Source organism: Amblyomma americanum, chromosome 8 (genome assembly GCF_052857255.1).
Source record: "Amblyomma americanum isolate KBUSLIRL-KWMA chromosome 8, ASM5285725v1, whole genome shotgun sequence".
Classification (NCBI taxonomy): domain Eukaryota; kingdom Metazoa; phylum Arthropoda; class Arachnida; order Ixodida; family Ixodidae; genus Amblyomma; species Amblyomma americanum.
In genome coordinates, this window is record NC_135504.1 from 61,242,132 (window position 1) to 61,264,799 (window position 22,668).

The 22,668-nt window shown below is 48.3% G+C and overlaps 1 protein-coding gene and 1 pseudogene across 3 annotated transcripts in view; both read left to right on the plus strand.

Moving 5' to 3' along the window:
- LOC144101764 (AP-4 complex accessory subunit Tepsin-like) overlaps positions 1-22,668 on the plus strand; it is a 349,149-nt gene that overhangs the window by 68,520 nt on the left and 257,961 nt on the right. The window lies entirely within an intron of this gene.
- LOC144102425 (uncharacterized) lies at positions 4,269-20,801 on the plus strand (annotated as a pseudogene).

The following is a 22,668-nucleotide window of genomic DNA, read 5'->3' on the forward strand; positions in this document are numbered from 1 at the left end:
AGCTCAAACAGCATATTTTAAAAAATTCTGTAAACTCTTATGTGAAACACCTGGTATTTAGTAAAATCTAAATGGGTAACACATTACAGGAGTTGGACAGCAACCAGCAATAAAAAGAAACATATAACCTGACAGCTGACATTATAACAGATGTAAAGTGACGGAAACCACTTTGTTAATGACATATAAATGAAAATTATTACATTCTCGTCCAAAGCAACACGCAGGCGCACCACGAGCAACACTACTGGCACAAGACGAGGCACAACACCTAATCCCGGTGGGTCATCCCGTCCGCCGCAAAGGCCTACCACAGGTACGAGCTAATTGCCCAGTTCTGGTTATTCTTCCTATTATAGGCAATCTACGGTACAGCTTGGAGCGATTCTAGTTGCCATAAAAGGTGATCCCCACGTTCTGCAGGACTATCGCCGACGCCACGTACTTCGAAAGCGAGCTCGAGGCGGACGACTGCCCAAACTAATAGACCTGGGCCGGGAAGAACAACACCTCGTGGTGGTCCCACAGGCCATCCAACGCATCCAAGCCGGGTGACCCGGACTCGGATTCCTGGCCCGGGAGGTACAACAACTCGTGGTTCGACTGGCCGTCCTACACACCCAAACCAGACGAGGACACAGCGTCTAGGCCCGCGAAGGACAACACCTCGTGGTGGTCCCACTGGCCATCCAACACAACCCAGCCAGGTGACCCGGACTCGGGTTCCTGGCCCGGGAGGTACAACACCTCGTGGTTCGACTGGCTGTCCTACACACCCAAACCAGACAAGGACGCAGCGTCCGGGCCCGGGAAGGACAACACCTCGTGGTGGTCCCACAGGCCATCCAACACATCCCAGCCAGGTGACCCGGACTCGGATTCCTGGACCGGGAAGTACAACACCACGTGGTTCAACTGGCCGTCCTACGCACCCAAACCATACGAGGACACAGCGTCCGGGCCCGGGAAGGACAACACCTCGTGGTGGTCCCACTGGCCATCCGACACATCCGACCCAGGTGACCCGGACTCGGATTCCTGGCCCGGGAGGGACAACACCTCGTGGTTCGACTGGCCATCCTACACACCCAAACCAGACAAGGACACAGAGTCCGGGCCCGGGAAGGACAACACCTCGTGGTGGCCCGACAGGCCATCCGACACATCCCAGCCATGTGACCCGGACTCGGATTCCCGGCCCGGGAGGGACAACACCTCGTGGCTCGACTGGCCGTCCTACACACCCAAACCAGACAAGGACCCAGAGTCCGGGCCCGGGAAGGACAACGCCTCGTGGTGGTCCGACGGGCCATCCGACACATCCCAGCCAGGTGACCCAGACTCGGAGTCCTGGCCCGGGAGGGACAACACCTCGTGGTTCTACTGTCCGTCCTACGCACCCAAACCAGACAAGGACACAGAGTCCGGGCCCGGGAAGGACAACACCTCGTGGTGGTCCCACAGCCCATCCAACACATCCCAGCCGGGTGACCCGGACGGGGATTCCTGGCCCGGGAGGGACAACACCTCGTGGTTCCACTGGCCGTCCTACACACCCAAACCAGACAAGGACACACAGTCCGGGCCCTGGATGGACAACACCTCGTGGTGGTCCGACGGGCCATGCGACACGGCCCAGCCAGGTGACGCGGACTCGGAGTCCTGGCCCGGGAAGCACAACACCTCGTGTTTCAACTGGCCATCCTACACACCCAAGCCAGACAAGGACACAGAGTCCGGGCCCGGGAAGGACAACACCTCGTGGTGGTTCGACGGGCCGTCCTACACTTTCCAGCCAGGTGACGCAGACACGGAGTCCTGGCCCGCGAAGGACAACACCTCGTGGTGGTCCGACGGGCCGTCCGACACTTTCCAGCCAGGTTACGCAGACACGGAGTCCTGGCCCGGGAAGGACAACACCTCGTGGTGGTCCGACGGGCCATCCGACACTTTCCAGCCAAGTGACCCGGACTCAGAGTCGGGGCCCGGGAGGTACAACACCTCATGGTGGTTCGACGAGTCATGCTACGCATCCGAGCCAGGGCAATCAAACTCATATTCCAACACTGAAAACATCTCCTGTTGTTCCGACCATCCGTACTGCCGGAACTTCAACGATACGAATCACTGGAAGCACGAGTGAGTGTTTCTTTTCCACTCAAAAGAGGTGTTTTAGACCCTAGCCTCTTGGCGCGCATTCCTGGATTCCACGTTGTGGTCGGCGGCGCTTTCGGAGTAACGCAACAATCGACAACCACGTTAGGTAGTAGAAGAGCCAAACGCCACCTGCCGGGGCGATAGTGGTGAATGAACAACGAGAAATTGGCTGTCACTCGAAAAGCCCGGAGGCTAGCTGTCAGCGCAACACCCAGCTGGAAGCTAGCAGCTGGCACGGCTGGAGTGATACGCTCAAATTTCTGATTGCGGATTATAGAATCATGTGTCAGTTTTTTTCACGGGGAGAACGGTAGTCGCTTTTGGAGTATTAGAACGTACAAAGGCGTTGATGTGTCGGCGAAATGAGGCACCTTTCCCATCAGTTCTTACGGTGGACCAGTACCATGAGACTGTAAAGAAGAAGTCGGGTGCGGTATATGGCAAGCTATGCCTCCATTCGCTCACAAAACTTGAACAAGGCATGGGGATGTTTTCCTTCTTGTTTAAGACAGAAACCAAGGCGTCTAAATGAACGTCGGTACTTCAAGACGTGCTGCTGTGCAGAAAAGTGACCAGTGTGAGAAGACTGACTTGTCAAGGGGGGAAAGTTGGGAGAGTCGGTATTGATCCATGAGAAAAGGAGCGCGAAAACAAGACGACGGACGAAGACAGAACACTTCGCTCGTGCTATGTGTCCTGTCTTCGTCCGTCGTCTTGTTTTCGCGCTCCTTTTCTCATGGACTGACTTGTGCTTACGTTTATACAGAAGAGTCCTCCATTTGAACTGCTTTTCTTTATGGTTAAGGATACTGCTGCGGCATAGCGAGTGCTTTTGTTAGCCTAAGCAGTTTTTCGTTCCTTATTTGTTGCGGTATTAGTGAATACCTAATGAGCTTGCTCTTTTTGTCTACACTGCAGTTGTACCTGGACGTTCGTAGTGCCTGCAAAAATCACGATAGAGGTAGTTTGCGGAGATTGGATGTTTGTTATGCGTGTACGCACTGCTCTTCAGTATTCCGCCGGATGATTACTGTGCAGACCGCAAAGACCTAAGCGAAAGCCTAGGCTAGATCTTCGCGGTCGTGCTTGCGGCGATTTCCAGACTTCCTCTCTCCCAATTGTAGTCATTCAACCAGGAGCGCAGAAGCTCGATTTTTGGAGCACAATAATATGCAATTTCTTGGCCAAAACGGTTGGTACCTTTAAAACAAGAATTAGTTTGTTGGTCGAATTGAGCGGCTTCGACAGGGCTGGACAGGGGCTTTACTTTGTGGTGCAATGCGAGCAGGTACCTAAAAATAACTTCTCTTCTATACTGTGTGACTGGATGTGCGTTCCTTTATTCTGATTAGATTTTATTTTTATTCTACTAGGAACTAACCCCTCTTTCATACCTTTGGTACAGGGGCGACGACAATTCAGGACAATCGTAAGTACTCCTGACCGCCTGGCGTAATCGCGGCCTGATCTCGATAATTACTAACTTAGATACGAATTCTATCGTGTAAATCTCCTTACGTGTAGATCCCATTACGAGTAGGTTTCATTACGTGTAGATGACAGCTCTGGCATTTTGAGAGGGTAGATACCGCGAAATATTTGTACTGTATTTCTCATTTTATTGGCGGGTAAGACACTCGTATACTTTAATCCCCTCTGGAAATGTCCCTGTACTTTGTACCCGTTTTATAAATGAATATATTCTTCGATGCAGTTTAGGTTTTAGAAGTCTAAGGTCAGCTAGGATGTCACAAATGAGCACCAGACCACATGCGGCACAAAATTTGCGATGTGACATCTCGTGGTTGACTTGCTGCCATTTTGGCTTCTGGAACAGTTTACAGTTACTAGGTTTGAATGAAAGAAAAGCAGGAAGCAACGCTCACATTGCAGAGTTTATGTGCTTCACGTGATCTCATAGTGACCTGTGAACTCGCAACCAATGTCTGTCAACTGAAATCGAAACGGAGGTTCCGGAAGAAAAAAACTGCCGGACGTGGATATCTATGTTCCACGCAGATATCCATCTTCACAACGTCGTACGCATCCTGCCAAGGCTCAGAAACACTCCCAATAGATTGAGGCCTCTAATCCTTAAAGAGCTGTGCGATATGCGTGAAGCGGCATACCTGAAGCCCATGTCATGCATAAACACTAATATTTTTAATTGCCTAATAAATCTGTGAGCACAAGGTCTTCAACACGCTCTCAGTATCGCAGACAAATTTTGGGCGTACAAATGCGAGCAGTGATTCTTTTCGCTTGCCAAAGAAAATCGATCCAAAGAAATTTATTCACAGAGAATTTTTAAAATATATTTTTCAAAGCGAATTCGCAGTGGTAGTGGCCAGAGCTGCACGAGACGTGGTTTACGATACTCCACTGTACTCTAACGCTAATAATTACCGACATTTGAGCTAGTTACCACAGCAACCATGCAATTTTAATATACAGGTAATAGAGGTGGCGTTTCTTCCGACTGTCGAATTTGCTTTTCAGGACCCTTCACGCCCATATGTGTGTTCGAGTACCTGTTTCAGCGGCTGAGAAGCACGGTTCCTGCTTGCACAGATTACGTGTACATACGATTCTTCGTGTACTCCTACCAGGCCAACAAGCAGCCTCTCGTGTTTGAAGGCAAGAAGGCCGTAGGTCAGTTACCCGACGCGTTGATTTGTCCTTTTTATCTAGGCATGCACTGCCAGCCCGAAATTAAAAAAAATAATACTCACCTTAACGTGCATCAGCTGAACGCAGAGTGCCGCTGTCATTGCGCAAATGCGCTTCCGAGGATGGGGTCTGTGATCTCTAACGGATCGTCGATTCTTTCTTGTGCTCGTCACTTCTTACTGGATGCTGACATTAAGGTCAATGTGTACCATTTAGGCTATCCTCCACTCATTCTATTTGTACTACATCTTCCTCTTCTCGTTTGCAACTTTTCTAGGCTTACATAAATAACATTATCTGCACTCCTACCTACGCTGCCATGTAAGCAGTTTTTCGTACTGAGCTCTTTCTACTTTTCACCACACATGGACAAACTTTTCCGTGCTGGATCGCACAAATTTTTTTTACTCGTACCCTCCCTCACGTCATCTCGTGAGCCTTCTTATTCTGGACGGTAAGGACGCCGTCAGGAGATGTCCCCATGAGGGTGCTAATGGGTGGGGTGCGCAAACAGATCAACTGGTTTCGTACTCTCGTTAATGCGTTGTAATTTGAGTTCTGTCTATGCTAAGCTATAACTTGTCCCATATAACTTGGGCTAACCATATTTTTCCTCTGGTGATGGAGCGTGCCGTGTGCTCAGGGAAGAAATTGACATGCATACTGTACCACATTGGACAAAATTGTTGCCCCAAGTGATAAACTTGTTCATGCTTCCTGGTGCTGGGTATCTCATCCACATGCGGATAGGAATGAGATTTAGTTCAAACGGAATGACGTATCATGTTACCCTTGGTCAATTACGTTGTTCAGCTGTTTTGATTTTGGGAGTGTATTCTGACCGAAGGACTGCACTAAAAGCGTCTAGACGTCATCTGTTCTTCTTTTTCTTGAGCTGCGTCTTTAACTGGTTTTAAGATGATTCAGTACCATCCCGCCCAGTTATCAGCCTTGTGTACAAACCACTTTGAGCGTACAGCTGACCGGATAAGCGTGGATTGCACTTTATGCCTTTGGGGCTATAGCGTTCGAATCAAAACATTTAGGAGTTCTGTTAACCTAATTTTTTTTGTGCGAGCAATTCTAGTGTTATTCATCATAGCTTATTTGCAGGTGTCTGTGGTTTTAGTGGTGTCTTTAGATTGCTCTCTTGGCTTTGCAGATAACACCGTGAAACTCTACTACGATGCGAACGCAGACGTGTGGCGAAGGTTCCGTTCCTACCGGACTTTGGACAGCAATTTCAAGAACAGCAGGATAGCCTTCAATCAATCTCGCTGGTTTCTGGGGATGTGGGGCACCGCCTATATCAGGCTCATGTGAGACTTCACTAGACTTCGTGCTGTTTTGCGCATTACGAAAGGAGATCATGGAGTAATCATTAGAATATGACTTAACTAGAGCTTTATGCAGGTAATGGCCTGGAATGACGCAGTGCGTGAGCTGTTATGAGATTCAGCAGCTGAGCACGCAGTGGCGGCAGCGAATCACGACCGCAGCAGCTCTGTTTCGACGGAGACAAATTCGAAATTCGCCGGCGAGGTGCCAGATGTCAGCGCATGTAAAAGATTCACATGCGGCCGACATTAATCTTGTTCCCTGCATTGCTCAGACTGTTCACCGTACTTTTTAACAAATTTTCGCCCTTACCCTCATTGCTGGGTTTCGGTGCCCATTGTGTGCGATGCATACACTGCGCTGTGAGTTTCTAAATCCGCGCCTAATCGTAAAATCCCCCAAGCTCGTAGATTATGGTCACCATGGCAGGGATAGCCCTTACAAGAGCTGCTCAATTTCGCTATCCATCAAGGGGGTACGTGTTTTATTAAAACGTTCTTAGCAGTTATCCATGAAACGTTAAGACGCATAGCAGCGCCTGTGTCCTTCACAACCCTGGAAACGCAAGGAATAACTTCGTCTAGTGACACTGCAGCAGCATTGAACGTTAATCCGCAATACATAAGTACCATGTTAAGGAATTGTGTCACAGTCACTGTCAGTGTCACTGTTAGTTATTGTTGTACGTAGTCCTGCGTGCGTGTCTGTATACCCAGTAGTGGCGCATGCCAAACAGCCAGGCCGTGCCAGAGCAAGTGTGCACTTCCATATGTGTGTGCAGGGCTCCCACCGGCCTAACTCTTCTCTAGTAGTGCAGCTCCTGGGAAGAGGTATCTTCCCAATCGAAAAAAATATTTTCCTTCGTTTTCAATCGCAAATGTAAAGACGCTCACTTCTGTAACAGTGCTCTAGTGATAACTCGTCTTACATGCTATTACACTTGTACGCGAAGTTTGTTATTTGGGGATATCAAAATTCACCGCTCTGTCTCAATCGACCTGGTGTGTTACCACCGTAGGAAAGATAACGAAACGCAGGAATACATGAGGCACATTAAACTTTGGAACACTTTCCAAATGCAGGTGAGCCTAGTGGCCGCAACTTCCAACAAATAGAGGTGTATCTCGATGCTTCTGTTTTACTCCACGGCACAAAACCCCAATCTGGACCAAAGAATATTCATGTCACATTGGTCCGGCACTAACAGATACGTTACTGTGCGATGTGAGTGCACGTTCAAGAACCCCAGGTGGTCGAAATTTCCGGAGCCCTTCACTACGGCGTGCCTCATAGCCTGAGTCGCTTTGGGACGTTAAACCCCACACATCCTGAATCATCATAACAGATGCATAAGAAAAGCTCGAGTATTAAGATCTTGGCAAGGAGCACGAAAAAAAGGCGCCGGAAATGTTTGCATCTTCTGAGATGATTTTTTATGCAATTTCTGACCAGCGTTGATATCGACAAATCATGACGTAACATTCCTCTCAGGGTATCCGTTAGACTGGTTTTAAGAGATGTGTCATGAGGTGTCGTTATGTAAAAAAAAAACGAGTGGTAATTGCTTTAGGCTTGCACGGTGCAAGGTAATATATTGAAGCATTGTGTTTTTTTTCTGACATTGGCGCTATAGAACTTTGGAATCCAGACTTCGACGGCAGCGATAAGGTTTTCTTCAGATCGCAAGAAGAAATTCCCTTTACACATACCTAAAGAGCTCTTTCAGACGACATTAACATTATGCATGTGAAAGACATCAATGTTCTAAAAATGGGACATGGAAGAAAACATGCTAAAATATTGTAAATGTGGCTCCATTCTTTCGGAGTATAATTTTAGAAAGAATATGAGTGTTAAAAATAAATTGTCGTCTTCGAGACGCTGCTGCTTACTGCGACGTTTAAACGGTTATTGGGCCTACTATAGTGAACGTTGTTATTCGCATCTTTCAAGGCTGTGTGGGTTCACATGTACCTGGCTATGCTTTAAGAGAAAAAAGTCTCCTAGATGCCTTACTGAAATGAATTGAAACCTGCTTCAAAACTTTTCTTATATACTGAAAACCTAGGCAGAATTCGCTATTTATAACGGGTTGCACATCGCATAGTTGTACGACCATCAGCTCAAACAAAAGTCATGCGCCGTCTTATCAGGCATCTAATCAAACTGGACATATTGATACTCTGACCAGAATGTCAGGTAAAATCTTCGATTGCGTTCTTAGTCAAAGGTTGAAGTTCCTTTCTGACAACAGCGACAGCGCCACTAAATTATCTGAAGAAACCTGACCCTCTTATGCTGAATACGACAAAGTGGCAACATTAATTATTAGCCCTATTATTGAAGCCGAAAATTACAGGAATTGGCCCGCTGAAGGCGACAGCTTGTTGAAATCTTGAGCTGTATCGTGGGCGCCTGAATATTCAACGTTTGTGAACATCCCCGCCTCAGCCTTCTAACTTGCACGCACTTGCAAAAAATCGTGCTTTGGGGTAGACATTACGCTGTCTTTGAGTAACTTGATCTCACCTCTCCTTTAGTAACTCCCACTCCTTTCTCCAGGCGCAGTTGAAGTGTCCACCCAGAGGTAAACTCTTACCGCCTGTTTCCTAACTTCGTGCGCCCTCCTCCTCTTCCTCCGCAGGGCGGGTCTGTGGGACGCCAGAACCCTGCGGAATGCATTGCACGCCACCCTCCACGGCAACTTCAGCGGAATCCTGAATAAGGCCGACTTCCACGGGTTTGCTATCATCAACAGCATCGTGAAGGACACGAGGCCTAGAGGTCTTTCTGAGCCATACAGCCACGTGAGTTGCGTAATAGCCACCACGGCCTCACACGTCTCTGGACGAACCGTATTGTTCTATTCTCCTAAGGCGTTTTCACTGTTTCAGGTTGTTTAAAAGTGAAAAATTGGAAATGGCGTTTGAGGAAAGGAAATGACGCAGCAACTGTCTCAGATATCTCGGTGGACACCAGATCTGCGCCGCAAGGGAAGGGATAGAGGGGGAATGAAAGAAGAAGGGAAGAAAGAGGTGCCGTAGTGGAGCTCACCTGAATAATTCCGACCACCTGGGGGTCTTTAACATCACTGGCATAGCACAGCACACGGGCGCCTTTTGCGTTTCGCCTCCATCGAAACGCAGCCACCGCTATCGGGTGCGAACCCGGGTACTCCGGCTCAGTTGACGAGCGCCTTAACCAGTGAGCCACCGCTGCAGGTTACGGCAAGACGCAGTAATTAAAAAAAATGGTTTTTGAGGAAAGGAAATGGAAGGAATATTCACATCTCCGTGGACACCAGAATCGCGCAGTAAGGGAAGGAATAAAAGAGAGAGTGAAAGAAGCAAGGAAGAAAGAGGTGCCGTAGTGGAGGTCTTCGGAATAATTTCGACCACCTGGGGATCTTTAACGTGCACTGACATCGAACAGCATACGGCTGCTTTTTGCGTTTCGCCTCCATCGAAGCCGCGGTTGGTCAGAGCAAAATTTTTCGCATAGACCAGCATCTTCATAACTGCGAGCGAAACGTAAACGAGAGCCCTTGCAGAGAACTAGGGGCAGTGTGCCAATGAACCTAAAAAAGGGCCGGCAGTATTTTTGGGTTTTAGCCTATACATATTGATATCAACCGGTTTGTGGTATGATTACGATCCGCCATCCACATCCCCATCTACTTCTTTTCGCTGATCGCGGAGGCATTTCGCGGTCTGGTCGTCGGAAGATTGCACGTAGTGGTGCAAAAAATCTCTGTACACTTTCAGATCAAATTTCTCAGCAGTCATATCTTCTTGATCTGCCGCACTGATATCAAACTTAGCTAGAAAGAGCTATAAGATATAAGTTTGCTGGGAATAGATGTTAGATGAAGCTTTGCTCACATTCAGGGCAGCATAATAGCGAACCCAGTTTATGCGCAGTGTGAATCCTTATTCGTAGCGACTTGATATGCTCTCTTGCAGATGTTTCGAGGCTACAAATACGGAGGTCCTATCCTGGATACCAACTGGTTCTTCATTCACACGGCGGCCATTTGGCCGGGTGGCAATGCCTACATCCCGGAGAAAATGGCCGCCGACATACTAAAGTAAGGCGCCCTTTAATATTCTCTGTCTGGTTCATTGAGTACCAGGAAACAGGTTGTAAGATAAGTAAGAACACTAGGGAGTCATAAGAATAAATTTTCTAACGTGTAAAAAACATAATTGATAGGGCACTGTATCTAGACAACTGAAAATCTCTGTTAAGCCTGCGACTTTGCTTGCACTGAATAGTTTTTCGTCGGTCCTTCTTGAAAGGCGTTGTTGCTGTTACCTGCTGTTGTATAAGCTATGAGCACTGCCTTAATAAATAAAGGAGTTCATGGTAACGGTGAGGCTAGCCTGAGTCCTTAAGAATCATGTTGATTCCTATTGAAGTCTGCTCTACGCATCTCAAATGTTGCGAATTAGAACGACGATTACAGGCCCTTTCTGAAGCGAGCCTTTGTAGTCGAAACTGCGGCTTCTGATTGTGTCCTAAAAGAACAACGTGTAAATGTCCCACATGTTAAATGCAACTTGGGAGCGCACAAAGCTGCAGTGTGAAAAAGCCAAGGTTACATTTCAACATTTGCCGCTCACTAGAAGCAGCTGTTACGTGGTCCAAGGCGATAACGACGCAGGAACGCCCCGGACACAGCAAACAGGCCGAGAGCATAGGGCCCGCACCGAGCATAGAGCACAGAGCACCCGAGTCCAGAACACGCGCACCACCGAGGCACTTCATTCACTTCATCTTCACTCACATTATCCGTTGCACAGCCAAAGAATAAAAATATGCATCCTTATCAGGCGACCCAATAAAAAACGCAAAATAATCAGTCAGAATAAAGCAAAGGAACGGGCCTCTGAATGTGTAGGACCAAAATACAATAATGGACAACTATGTTGACTAGGCCATTTTTTATTATACCACTCACTGCATAGACATCGGACACCTTCGCCATGGACATAGCATTCACTCGCACAAAACGCCTTAGAGCGGTGGCAGTACTACAAGCCCGTTGCAGGCAGAACGAACGCCGCCCTAGGTTTTCGCGAGAGCTGTTGTCACGCGTCACCGGATAGTAAGGTGCCAGCTTCCCTTGCCCTCGTTGTCTATTGCGCAAGAGAGTATCTGCCCGCACCGGCAGTGTAAGTCCCGCGATAGCGTAGCGCAGCCGTTGTTGCCCCATTCACAGTGGCCTGAAGTTTTTTTACCAAGACTGTACCTTATGGCAAAGCATTTATGTTTTCCAGCAGTCGATATCCAATGTTTTCGGTTTTTAACAGCTGGCGCTGAGGTCTTAAGCTGAAGAAACTCATCTTGCATTATTGACAGCAATACACTGCTGCCCTTTGCCCTTGCGCAAGGAAGCCGACCTGGTAGGAATCAGCACCAGCAACAGTACGGACGAGCCCAACATTTTATTGCAGCGCGGAGGCGGCAACAATGTTCCGTACCTGGCCGCCTCACCTCCGAACCCCCTGAGGGCACCAGGCCCGGGCACGCGAGGCATGGTGAGTCTACTTTTTTTTTTCTCCGGTGGATCCGACTCTTTGCCTTCAAAACTGAGTTCACACAAAAAGGTGGAAGAGGCAAGAGACAGGCCAAGCATTAGTGCTTGTTAACATGAATTCAAAAGGCGATTCACAACTTGCCGAACCTGTAAAATTATGCCAATCTCTCCTTGATATGTCCCTTGCAGGAGAATAGTCTTCGCAGTTCCTCTCCTGTGCTGGTCGCGACGACCCTAATCCAGCAAATGACATAATCGCATGTCCCCACAAAACTATGAACTCTCGCCACTTGCGCATATTTGTTTTCTACGTTACAAGTCTCGCCTGTACATAGTCGTATGATGCGTCCTTCGGCTATTCAATCTTCGGCTGTACTTCCAGCGTACTGCTGGCCAGTGGATGAGTTCATGTTCAGTGCTTTCCTGCAATAAACAAGGAAGGTGCAGGAAAGGCGCAGACAAAATCCAATAACAAATTCCTCGGAAGCTACCTACTCCTCTGTTGACAGCCACGGTTACAGACCGATTCTGCACAATGATTATAGGCTCAAGGGACCATACCGTTCGATAATGCATGCTATCGCCACTGAGAGGCTTTGTTTCGACGTATCAAAAAGTACAAAACGCTTAAACAGTAGTATTATTTTAGCAAATGCATCTTATTTCGGTGAATAATTAACATGCTGCAGTAGGCACTTGGTAACTGAAGGCCAAAGGCGGACAAAATGTTGTTCAAGCGGATTTCGCTTACACGAAGGTTAATGCACACGATGTGAAAGTGGTTATGCGAGTGGTCGAATAAATGGGAAGTTCAGAACAATTGACTGTTAGACACCCACTATTCAGAGTAGTGTGGTCTACAAGAAGGTGTCAAGATTATTCGCGCCAGAATTGGGAGTTTTTGCTCCACAGCAATCTGTTCTCATTACACGAAACATGTGGAGCTATGTAGAGTTGTGATACTGCGCCGTCTGACCAGCCGCCAGAATAGCATGAGGTGGAGAGCCCACGTCTAGTGCGCATTTAACCCCTTAGCTTCTGTGCAAATGCAGTCAAGGTCGACTTCAAAGCAATAAACAGCGAATAAATGAGGAATCTTGTGGTCATCAGGCGCCAAAAGAAAGCTTTTAATATCATACTCCAACAAACCGCAAGCGTGGGCAGCAAAAGACACGAGTTCTACAATCACGGAGTAACGCCATGTTTAAAAAAAAGGTTGCGTCTACTATCTATTTCTGTAACGCATTTATGTCCTCCTTAAAGGAGTCCAACGCTTGCCCGCTGTTAGTATGAATTTGAAGTTGAGGCCGAACAAATCTTCAATATTTAAAATATATAATCCTTGTTTACGTTGTACGTTTTGTACAACGCTATTCTGTCATTCTTTTTCAATTTATTTCAGTGATAAATTTGTTCAGTGAGCCTAAATTTATGTACTGATAGCAGCATTGTTGACGATATGATGAAGGCACTGCCAAGGTTTAACTATCAATTTCTGTAAGCATCACTTGCTCCTTGACTGCCACCACATGAGCACGACCCTCCAGCCGTTGTCAATGGTTTTCTGTAAACAGTTAGAATGCTTTGCCGCTGCATCTTTGCTCAGCTGGACACTCTGCTGGAGTTCCCGCACTGGAAGCGGGTGTTGGGTCGAGACAGACTCTGCTTCTCTGTCACCTCGGCCATCAACTACGTGTACAGCAGCGTGGCCAAGATTGACTTTGTCTACCCGATGCGGGACAACGAGAAAGTGCAGCGGTACCACCGGTTGCGGGTGAGTATTGAAGAAATCCACCCGCTACAGTAATATTCCTTTCGCTCCTAAAAATGACAACAAAGTTGGTTTCGAGAAATTGAAGTCTGCCTTAAGGGTATTACGGGATAGGGGATAGCACGTTTGCTGCTATCGCCGCCGCTGAGTTTTCAGAGCTGTTCTTAGTGGGCGTAAGCCAGCCTATTAAAGCATTCTCTTACGAGCTGCTCTGTGCCTTCCTCAAGACCGGACTCCAGTCGGTGCTACGTGACCCCGGCGGAGTTCCCGTCACCACCTCGTGACAATATATGCAGAATGGGTCATTCTCTTCAAGGAGTATGTACACAATGATGTTGAAGCCACTACTGCGCATTAATCACCATGCGAGACAACCAGGCAGACCTCTCCTGCTCCATTAAAGTCCCTCCCTCCTCCCTCCCATATGACATTCGCCAACGACGGGTAAATAATTTATAACCGAATTTTTTCTGACATGCTGTTTCGGTTTCAACAGCCGAACGATGGCTGTGACCAGTCACGTGAGAATCGCTGCTTCATCGTTTAAATGTACTGCAGTGTTGAAGCCAGGCTTTCTCCAGTGCCGTAATGACAAGGAATGTGGAAGCAGCAATTATATTGCAGTTTTTTCATGTTTTACGTGACCTGTAGGCACACGTTGATGTCACAGTCCTCATTCGGTTGTTGGAACCGAAACCGAAGCAGCCCGAGAAAGAAATGCGATTATAAATTTTTTAAGCGGTCGTAGAAGAATGCCTGGTGATAATCCATGTATAATAATGCCTTAGGCATCATTAGAAACAAGAAAACACGCATCCAAAAGTTAGGTGTCCATACTCCTTTAATATTTATAGGTCCTTGGGAGTCATGCTACTCCTGGCCCAGTTGTGTAGTGGTTAAGCGATGTGCCGCTGCGCTGCGAGGGGAGGTGTTGCCACCATAGACGGTCACCGGCTTGTCCGCGTGGCTTCGACGTAGGTGCTGGGTTGGTATTTATAGCGGTGCCAGGTCAAGTGTTGAGCTTTTTCAGCGCGCTGTACGTAGGAGGCGACGTCCAAATTATGTTAAGTTGGGCAGCATGGCTTCGAGCGCGGTCGTGGCCTGCCTTTATGGACGAGCCTAAAAGGCATATTGGTGGTCTCTTGGACCGCAGTGTTGTAGGCGAAGATGATGCAAGGCTGCATGGAAGTACCAAGACTTTTGTTCGGCGTTGACATAAATGGCAACCATGTCTGCTATGGTCATGTTCAAGCGCTTCGCAAGGCCGTTGGTCTGCGTGTGGTACGCAGTTTTGTGGATGATTTTTGACTGTAATGCAGGGTAGCTCGCCTCAGCTTGCCTGTAATGCAAGAGTAGCTTGCCTGGCTGTTGCGTTGCACATCATCGTCAGCGTCGGGTCACGTCTTCGTCTGGCATAAACATTATGAGTAGGGTGCGTAGTAGAGACTGGGTGGCTGCGTCACTCTGAAGTCGAATAGCTTCGTGGTCGAGCTCATGTTTGCATGCGGCGTCGGCGTAATGAGTGTGGCCTGTTCGTACTACAGGGTCATGGACGATCTTCAGTGTTTCGCTCATGAGCAATCTGACCTCCTAATGTCGCAGTCTTTAGTTTCCCAGACACGGGCTGATAGACCTTCCTCGTACCGCAGCTGCGTACCTGCGGCATGGCGACGCGAACCACAAGGGTGACGACGATGATGAGCGAAAAATGCGGGTCGGCACATATTTCCCACGAAGGTAGTCGTCGTAGGTAGACGGCCCCCGTGGATAGTCGGCCTTGGCCGGAGCATGGCCGTGGTGCGTCAGTCGCAAAACCACAAAGAACGGTACGTCGGTACGAGCAGTGGTGAAGAATATAGCCGACCTCACCGCAAGGGAAGCACAGCGGACGATGTTGGAGGTCTTCTAAGCGTCTCTTTTCTGGTCTTGAGCGTCGCTCGCAGGCTGGGCGTGCGGGGGCAGGAGCGCGGTGTTCTGGAACAAGTGGTTCACTTAGATGAAGGCTTAGAGGGTGTCGAACGTGGGCTGCGTACAGCAGATGCGTAGGTATTTGCTAGAGCTACCTCTGGAGGCGAGACGTGGAGCCAATGGTATGGTTCACATCTCCGCGAAGAATTTCCCCGAGTGTCTGTACTAGAGGCTCGTTGGAGGATGGTAACCAGCGGCGGAGCTGTTTCTGTATAATGTCGCGGTTGGGACCCCCGCAAGTTGTATCCGAATGCTGTGCCATTCGAGAGGGTTGTCGAGGTCGCTTGGAGCCGACTAGGAGGAATGATGAGCTCGTCATTCCAGGTGATTCATAACAGGTGATACAACTCGCCGAACAACTGGTTTTGTCATTCCAGGGTTTTGTCAATGGTGGTCGCTTCGCTAGTGAATTGAGGGATGGTCTTCGATAGATTTCGGGTCCCACCAGTGGAAGAGTTCTTTTTCAGTACATCGCACCAAAAGCTCCCCCTTTTTCTCTTGCTTCATGTAATCATCGGTGCGTCAAAAGGTGCTTCCTGTCATGAAAAATTCCATCACTGTGTCTATCGGGGGATGCGTGATTGCGGCAGCAGCTGCGGCTTTTCTTATCTAAAGGTGCTTGTGAATGTGTCGAACTCTCGCTTGAACAATTGCCATGTCACCAGAGAAATTTCGTGGTTTTCGTACCTAATTATGGCTGAGATTTCTGGTGCGAAGGAAACATGCCTTACATTCGTCACGTCGTCCCAATAGTTGGTCACGGCCACACGTTCCAACTGCTCAAGCCATTCTCCAGGATATTCACATGGTGAGCCATTCAACGAGGACCGTATTCTCGGCTCGGGAAGGATAAAGGACGGCGGTGTTGTAGTCATTGTCGACGTTGACGCTGAGCAGCATTTGTGGACTCGTGTGTGGTTCGGAAGTTGTCCGTGTTCAAGACACAAATTCTGAAGACTTCGGCAGCTCGGCAGTTCCTATTCGTTTGGGACGGTTTCTGTGGTTTTTCCGGTGTCTTCTTCGGGGTGGCTCGGGCTGCTTCGGCTGCTGTCAGGAGGTGATGTCGAAAAGGACATCAAGCACGTCCGCCACCCAGCACCTCCCCCAGATGTCACGAAGTGGTGACTACAATCTGGCAGCGAGGAAGGGAGCGAAAATGGGTTTCAAAATAAAGTGCTTATTGGGCTAGACCACATGAACTGAATGACTCGGCGGCAGCGTACTTGACGGGCGTTTAATAGAATGCCCGCCGCTCTCTGCCGTGCTGAATTTAATGCTTAAAAAGAACTTTCAAAAATTGTAATGCAAGGCAACCACAACGTTCTCGAACAACGTAGAATTGGTTCCACCGGTCCACCACATTTCAACCGGGAAATGTGGGGCTACCCATACCGGCCAACGAGGCAAGTGTGTTACACCTGTGGCCAACAAGGACACCGGATCAACGTTTGCCCGAACCCAGAAGCCAGGACCTGCAGACAGTGCGGGTGCCGAAACCCAGCGGAAGCGCACCAGTGCACGCCTAAATGCATGTTGTGTGGAGGCGACCACGCGGCGGGCACAAAGGACTGTAAGCAGCGCCTGAAACCAGCGAGTGAGCTGTGATGGAGACCCCAACAACAGAGTCGACGTAGTCGAAGCCGCAGCCGGGGAAGAAGACCAATATGGTTCGGAGACGAGAGCAGAGATCCGGACCGAAGCAAGTCACGGAGCCGCAGCCGCGGCAGAAACTGGAACCAAAACCAGGGGAACGACCGAGACGAGTCCTTCCCACCCCTGGGCAGCACGGGCAAGCAACAGCAGCAGCAGCAGCCGGGGCAGCAACAAAAGAAGAGAAATGGCTGCGGCACACAGGTGAGCTGGCGAGACGGTCCTCCCAAATCGCTCTTTGCTCCGCACTCCAACATAAACAATACACAAAACACACAAAACCAAACATTATTGGATCAGAACGCCAGCCTTAAACGCGAGCTGGAACAGTGTCGCGAGGAGATGAGGCAGCTAAGAAAGCAACTAAACGAAATAATTAGGGAAAAACAAGAGAACAGGGCAGGTTTCGTGCCAATAAGAACGCCCACACCACCAACCCAGGTGGAAGAAAACACACAGCAAAACACAGAAACAGATAACCCGATAATGAAACTTATGCAGGAAATGCGCAACGAAATGCAGGGAATGCGCAACGAAATGCAACAAACACAGCAGAAAGTGGATATGCAAGAGCAAAGCTTTAGAAATTACATAAAGAGTCAAACTACACAAAGAACAGTTAATGATGCCACCGTTAATGATGCCACTGGACACCGTTCGCCGCGACCTGATGGCTCCGGGCTATCCCAGTTCTTTTATTTAAAAATCCGAGAATCGCCAAGCTCACCCGCCGCCACAGCAACCCCAGCGAGAGAAGAAGAAAAGGATTCCGATACCCTACGTCCCCGGAGTAAGTGAAAGTTTATCCCGCATATTACAGTCGTACGAAGTCGACGTCGCACATGTACCCACGCAGAAGCTGCGACACGCGTTGGTTACAGTGAAAAGACAAGATAAAGAAGGAGAAGTTCCCGGGCATCGTGTATAGGGTTCCCTGCGCCGATTGTAAGCATGTCTATATCGGTAAAAAGGTGATTTTCGGAAAAGATTGCAGCAGCACCAAATTGATGTCAAGAACAAGCGCGTGGAAACAAACGCACTGGCTGATCATGCTATCTCCGAGGGCCATTACATCGACTGGGACGGCGCGAAGATAATCGGAATAGAAAAGAGCAAGACGACAAGGCTTTACCTAGAATCTTTTTATATTCAGACGACGGCAAACACGCTTAATCGCAACGAAGGCAATCTACCCCCGATATATTCCCGCTGCTTGCGTCATACCATGAAACCTATATAACCTACCTTCACTCCTGTCTTTCTTTCATTGTGAACAAGGCCCCCGTAAGCCGGGGCCGAAACGTCATCTTTTTGACGATTGGTCGGCGCTTGAAGATTTTCTGCCATACCAGGGACAGGCTCTTCAACGAGCGCAGGTTCAGCACCGAAACCCCCAGTACGAGCAATGCTAACCAAATATGGCAGAACGACGCCAGCAACTAGAGATATGGCAATGGAACTGCAGGGGATATGCACGCAAGCAAGGTCTCCTGCAGCAATACATATATTCTAGAGGAACCCCACCAGATTTAGTTTTAGTACAGGAAACAAATAACACCCCGACTCTCAGGGGTTACACATGTCAGGAGGGCAGTCGCACCGCCGCGCTAATCAGCAAGAGGTTGGTGGCAATAGAACACAAACAGATAGAAGACACACAAATAGATAATGTAATAACCGAGATAATTCCCAAGAAGAAAACGAAAGCCAAAAGAACCTTCGTAGTTAACCTGTATAGCCCGCCAAGGCAAACAAATGGCGATTTCATTAGGCTCTTTGCGGAAGCGAAGAAGATCGCAGGCCATAACAACCTGGTCATAGCAGGCGACATCAACGCAAAAAGTCCAAGATGGGGATACCCTAGAGATGACAAGAAGGGACGTTGCATATGCACGGCGGCAGAGAACACTGGATGCGAGCTTCTGACTGACGAAAGTCAGCCAACCAGGCAAGGCAGCAGCATGAGTCCAGATACGAGCCCGGATCTAACCTTCGTGAGAGGAAACAGTCAAGTGGAGTGGGAAAATCTACACGAAAATCCAGGAAGCTACCACTTCATAATCAGGACAAGCATTGTAGCCAAGGCCGCCAAAAGGAAAATCGGCATGGCACGAATCACGAACTGGGATGCCTTTAGGGCACACTGCGCACAGCGCGGCATCAGATCCGCCGAGGAGTGGAGCCAAAAACTCAGGCGCACACAAGAGGCACACATGAAGGAAGTGGATAGGACGGAGAAGGCACCGGAAATGGATAAAAGACTCCTCGGGCTGTGGGAGGCAAGACGCGGGCTCACCAAGCGCTGGAAAAGGCAGAAGCTAAATACGAAGCTCAAAAGAAAGATCGCTGAGGTAACTGACCGGGCAGAACAGTACGCAGCACAACTGGCAAGACAGGGCTAGCGACAGTTTAGCAACTCGCTGAACGGCACGCTCGGTACAGCCAGGACGTGGCAGATACTGGCAGGACGTGGCAGATAATTTAGTCTAAAAAGCTTGCGCGGCTTGAACATTCGTTACATCATGTCCTGCTGTAACACGGGGCTACTTTGGAGCTCCATAAAGAACTTGGGGAGATTGGTTAACCACATTCTTAAGGAACACAATGCGATATCATTTAGTCTAGTGTCCGCTAATGGGTAAGGAGTGACTAAATTTCTTGCGATTTGAGCGCCAAAACGGCGGTTGGAAGCGGTTTCGTTGACCTTGTGTAGATGTGCATGTGTCATTACTTTGAATATTCGAGTACCTTGCACTGAATTATCATAAGGGATTACACTAATCCGACCGACTAATGCACCATTTTCTATTTTTTAGAGTGGCCTACTTTCTAAATATTGGAGGTCTTTGGAAATTTTCGGCACTGGGCCAACTCTCAAATTTTGAGGGTGCTCACATTTCCATCTTAAGCGATGCCCTACGATTGGTCCACTGGTGGTCACGCGGCGTTAATGACGTCTGTACCTTCTCACTCACATTCATAGAACGCGGGGAGTTCTTCGCCCAATGCCGCAGTGCTGCGGCGAGTAAGCGATGCGCCACTGCCCCGGAAGGTGGTTGTTTCAAGCACAGGTTGCTCTTCCCGAGCTCACGTAAAAACTCGAGCGCTGCGCCATGGTGGGTAGGTGGCAACTACAATGAATTTGGCAACGTTGGGCGGTTTGTTCACAGTGCAGTGGCTAGGTTGTGATGGTATCACGGGGTCACGTCCCCTCTCCGGATCAAATGGAAAAGTTCGTGAGGAATTTCAAATTGCTCAGTTCTGTGGATAACTTTAGTCACGTGAACCTTATGACGTCAAGAAGAAACTGACCAATCAATTAATATTATTACAGAGGAATCGAAACCTGCATGACAATGACGCAAATGCTCTGGCACCGAAATCCTTTCGGCGGTTTACATATCCATGTTTGAGAGGTTACAGGAACATGCCGTATTGAGTAGTAACCCTTCGGCACTCCGAATTTCTAACTCCTCACCCATAGGCGATCCACTACAGAATTATGTCAGCCCCGCGTGTTCGCAGGTGACGGAGATGCTGAAGGCGTACAAAGGGGACAAGTGCGTCGTATTTGACGACATCGGTGAAGACTCTGAGGCGGTGAACATCACTGTCGCCGGTCGGAGGATAACCTTCGCAAAGTACGAGCTCCTTGGGGCCGTGCGCAGCGCCCTCGTGAACACCTACGGAGCGCCCTCTGCGGGCTAGGCCACGTGGCCCTCTTGAAGTGGTTGCATCTGTAACCCTTCCGCTTTTACACGTGGGCGCTGCAGACGTCAGCAGGTTGACGAACCTGAAAACTCCTTTTACCTTTCGACCCAGCCCGTCACTCAAACAGCTCTCCCTTGCCTCCTACCTCCACTCATTTACTTTATATTGTGTTGACGTTCAAATGCTATCACGGATTTCATTGCTTCTGCATTTGAATCTCCTTCCCCACTTGGGCCAGGGGTGTGCATTAAACACAGTCTCTACCTTCTTGACAATTAGAATAGAGTGTGATATTTCCAACTCCTCCTCTTGTTTTTTGTTTCGGTAGTCGCGAATTTTTTGCGCCTTCGTGTTTAGCCGTTGGCCTGTTGTCGGGTTTGGCTGCTGTATTTTTTTGAATGAAGCCCGAAATTTAAACGGCGACGTAGTTTTTTTTTCGAGCGTGCAGATATTGTTTCCGGCAACAACCTTGTTGTGGCGCACCAAATGAGCTCCTTACTTTTGTAAACAGTCTGTAACGAGTCGAGAACCGCTTCTAGCACGTTTTTAGAGTTGCTTTAGTCTACAGTTTTAGCTCTCTTAGTGCTTACAGGTGAGCAGCTTTGTTCAATTTAATTATCTGGAAGCGGTTTTTGTGCACATTATATTAGTGATTCGATACTAACAATATTGTGAGAACATAGGTTTGCTGTGTTAGAAAGATAATACTGTATTTTTCTGCTCAAGGGTGAGTAACGGATGCCACAAAAAAACTGGAACTATGCATATTGTTTTGCCTAACACCCTTTGTATTGTTCTCTAATGATAGTTTCTATATTGTTGCAGGTTTAGTGTTTTTGGAGTATTATTGTACAGCAGTTGCTATTGACAGAAGCGCTTTAACGCCATGAATTTCTGCAGGCTGATTTCGCTAGAAGTCTTTTCTAAACAGCACTCAGGTTTCTCCTTCTTGACCCATTTAGATGCTTCGTAGCATCCCTATCAGCTGTACGAAAAATAAACGGAATTTCATTTTTTAGCCTATGCCTTTTGATAATGTTCGCGTTGAGAATTTCACCAGTGGACGCGGTGAAAGTTCTTTGTAGAAATGTCGGCAGTGTCACCAGCGAATTCATGCGAAATAAAGAAATGTAGGACAACTTCCGAGTGTTTTCTGTGCCTTCGCACTGAAAGCATGTCGATTATGCAGACCGGATGAGGCCTATCACGCAGTGCGTTCAGCTTTGAAATGTGGTACACATCCGACCACGAACAACCAGCGCATGTCTCAAAAAGCGCGAGAAGTCTTACATTGCTTCAAAAACCAGCTAAGATCGCCCCTTAATCTGGAGAGACAGGCCCTTTAGATACGGAAAGAGAACTTTGGCTGATAAGAGCTTTTATTGGCAAAGGGCGAGTGGAAAAGGTTATTTTTCTAGTTGCGTAGGGTTCGAGGGAATATCGAGATGCACGCGATTGTTCGAGGCGGTACAGCAAAGAATGGGCAAAGGGAGGAGTCGCCATGCACCCAAGGAGGAGTAGTGAGTGGTGTTGAGGGTGCAGAAAGGGTACGGAGAGCTTCTCTAATGTTGTCTTAGTTTTTTTAGTGTTTCTCATGAAAAGTAATGTCCTATGTTGAACAAGCTCAGGTGATCGCTCAACATTGCGAGTGAGCCAATGTACCACCTAATTCCTCTAGATCCTAGTGCAATTGCAGTCTTAACATGAATTGCCATTAAAAAAAGTAAGCTGTCCTCTAGCGTACTCTTTAATAGGAGCAAGGAATGGTGCCCGAATCTGGGAGTATATTTCTGTCTCTAAAAATACGCAATACTTTCAGTAATTCAGTTCTTGTGCTTTGAACTTGACTGAGATTTCACTATCA